The following is a 3,962-nucleotide window of genomic DNA, read 5'->3' as shown; positions in this document are numbered from 1 at the left end:
GAGGTGGGAAAAAATTGGCCTCTTTAATTGTTTGCACACCTTAAAAAAAAACTGAAATGGCGCCCCTGTGGAGGAAACAATAGAAAATAAATGCCCAACAAATCTTATCAAATTGAACATATTAGGTATATTTGACAAATTTTTGTTCAGTTTCGTACTTTCGTGACAATTTACCAAATATAGTTTTATATTATACACATATAGACATATATAGTAATAATACTTGACCGACAGAACGATCTGCACTCTGCAGGTCATATACCACACACTTACTGAATGAACCGCATCGTTTTCGTGTGTTATGGATTCACAGGAAAACACCGCGATGACCCATTCGATATAAATAGAGGTGATATACGCCCGTTTTGTATTATAAACATTTAAAGGTATATTATATGATCTGCACACATATACAGTAAATACTTCTTTATAATATTATTCCAGTACCTACTACACTAGTACAGTATTACACTAGTACAACAGTACAACTTTCATCCCAAACGATGTAAATGTGCTAACAGCAGCTGAAAAGTTTTGTTTTTAATGACATTTACGAGATTTAAAATATATAAACACATAACTCATAAGACATAAAACGCATATCATTCTGTTCTAACCTCGTTAAATAAAATATAATATATTGCTTATATACCTAATGGTATATATTATATGTGTTTAAGACGTTTTTCAGACATCTTTACACATCCCTTCATGTTATAATATTTAAAATGTGTGAAACTATAATTGCATATATATGATATAATTATATAGGATTAATGAATATGATATAAAGTATTCATGTATATATATATTATACAGAACTTTTATACCTACGACCTACCTACTTTTTTTTTTGTCTGATAAACGATAAATAACAACACAAGTGTTAACGCTGTGAACATTTTTGGGCTCGTTCCAAATGTTCTTTGTAATTTGTTCTTTATCCAATATCATTAAAACATCATAATTGATATTTCAAAGTCACACGTGGTCAGTATATATAGTTGAAAATAATAATTAAATCATATACATCAAACAACCCACATGTGAGTAATCATGTTAAATTCATACAGACTTTCAAACAATTTAAGTGAAATATCAAATGCACCAAGTAATATAATAATTTATAATATATTGGGAGTACTTAGGTATAAGTTTTATAGCAGTTCTTACGTATAAAAATATTTCCTTTATATATTTTATTTAACATCCGCTATAGTTTGTATCAAAACGTAATATTATTTGGAAATTTATTGTATTAATCATTGAATATTGAGTAGGTAAAGTTATAATAGCATTGATAACCTACAATCATTTAAATACCCAAGTAGATTGTAGGTGTACTTTTCAGTTAGTACAATTAATGTACAATCTAAATTCTTAAGTCATTAAATGCAATCCGGTGTTAATTACTATTATATAATACAGGCAATTTATCATCCAATTCGTTTCGATTCATTAGAATTGTTTGTGATTACTGATTACTGATTTGTATGTAAATTTAATAAGACAATAAAATATATATATAATATTATAATATATTATTATTATAGTTTAATAAAAACAATGGTCATGTGTGTATTTGTTGTATTTTCATGTACGAATTACACCTATTTATCAAAATTATAAGGATAATAATTACTAAAATGAATAATAAACTTTTTATTTTGAAACATATGAGTGATCTTCAACAGTGGCGCAACTAGGGCTAAAATGTTGGGGGGGCTGTAGCCTCCACCTGATATTATATAAAAAGTAACCCCCACGCCCCCATATATATTCACATAAGAATATAAAAAGTGATACAAAAAAAAATATTTAATTACTCAAATTTAATTTTTCACAATAACAGTATGCTATATTTATGGTAATAAAAATAAAAATCCCCGGACTACAATATTAGTTTTTATTACTACAAATACGTCATAAAAATGATTGAGCAAATATTTTTTAAACGTTATAATTAGTGTAGGTAAATACCACATTAATAATATTTAATTACAAATATATACTTATAGTACAGGTATAAACTGTACATATTAAATATCATTGAAAAAATTAAAAATCAAGTAGAGATCTCAGAAAAATTAAATTAAAAAACAAATCTATGTTCAAAGTTTAAATATATAGATAGGTAGATAGGCAATATAGGTACCTAACCTATATTAAATACAATTTAACTTAGGTATTTCTTAATATTTATATTATAATTTTCAGGCGTTAAAAATAATAATATATTTTATATTATGTATTATAATAATATATCCCCAAAATAAAATATTATATTTCCTAATAATATTTTGACGATAAGCAAAATGTCAATATTAACAATTATTATTATTATAAGAAGTCGATTTTACAAGTTTTATTTATAGATATAAATAATTATCAAATAAATAATTAATGAATATAGGTAGTAGGTACCTAATTTTTTAAAAAGACAACATAATATGTTGCTTATAATCATGATATAAAACAAAATAATATTATAAAAAATAAATTAAAAAATTATTTATATTTAAAAAAATAATTGATCAATCAATTTCATATACCTAGTTATCAGTAAGATTGTAGTCTGGGGGTTATTTTTCCTAGGTTCAGGGACTTTTTTCCGGGGATTTTTATTTCACAATTCACTGTTTCTATACTTAAGTTTAGTGCATATTCATTAAAATTATCTATAATAACCTTACCAATAAACGGACATAAATCGTTTTCTTCAAACAAATACAGGCATATACAGCTAATGATATTTATCATATTTATCATAGCCTATAGGCAATATAAAATAATTGTAAGGTTTAAATACAAATTAGATAATTACATCCCCCCCCCCTAAAAAAAAGTAAGAAATACAGTTTAATTTTTAAAAATGTATTAATATTTTGTAAACAAATGAATAATTTATTTTGCGGGGGCTATTATAAGTTTTGGGCGGGGCTAAGCCCCTCCAGCCCCTCCCTAGTGGCGTTTATGATCTTCAAATTGTTTTATCGTTTAAAGTTTTTTTTAGAGTTTAAATAAGTATTAACGACTATTCGGGCTCATTATTTACTTTTATATATATATTTTATATAATACATTTAAAAATACAATACCTACGTGGCCGCCTAAAATGTGGATGGCCAATACATCATAAAATACAAAAACGTATTAAAACGTGCACTATATAGGTTATATTATTGTAACTGTAAACAGTACAAACACTAATACACTACCCAATTATCTTTAAAAGTATAAACGTTTTTGAAAATATTTTTTTTACATAATTTTTAATTTATTTTAAAACAACATATTTTTTTGAAAATTAACTTCTTATATTTTGTAAGAACTTCATAATTTTTAGATTCTGAGTGGAACGATGAATGTATTGATTTTACAATGATGTTATAGTTTTTTCTTATTTTTTTATTTTTTTTTGTGTCTGTGTACACGATAAGTAGTCGAAATAATGCTTTGATTTTCAACTTCAGTATCTTGTTCGATTGGAAAGTGAATATCGTTGGTGCATTGGGGAGGTCAAAATTTAAAATACCCAGTAATTTTCAAAAGCGCCAAGAAAAACCAAAGAAAAATTAAGGAAAAACGGGAATTTTTACGCAAAATCGGTTTTTCACAAAATTGAATTTGGTTTTTGGCGTAACTGTAAAAAAAATGACCGTAGATACATGAAATTTTGACTGAATGTTTATATTAGCATTTTCTATACACCATAACATTTTCAAATTATTTTGAGCTCTTTACGGACATTGTCAGTTTTCATTTTTTTTTTGTTTTTTTTCTAAAAATATCAATAAAATTTTATTTGTTGATTAAAAAAGCTTGAAAATTTAATAAAAGGCTCCTAGTATATTGTTTCAAAAGCAGATGAAAAATATTAAAAATCCTTACTCACAGTTTTTTTTTATAAGCATTTAAAGTTCAAAAATTGACAAAATATGGAAAAATCACGAAAATTAGCA

The sequence above is a fragment of the Acyrthosiphon pisum genome, chromosome A2 (genome assembly GCF_005508785.2).
Source record: "Acyrthosiphon pisum isolate AL4f chromosome A2, pea_aphid_22Mar2018_4r6ur, whole genome shotgun sequence".
Lineage (NCBI taxonomy): Eukaryota > Metazoa > Arthropoda > Insecta > Hemiptera > Aphididae > Acyrthosiphon > Acyrthosiphon pisum.
The sequence above is the reverse complement of the archived record's forward strand: the minus strand, read 5'-3'. Positions refer to the sequence as shown.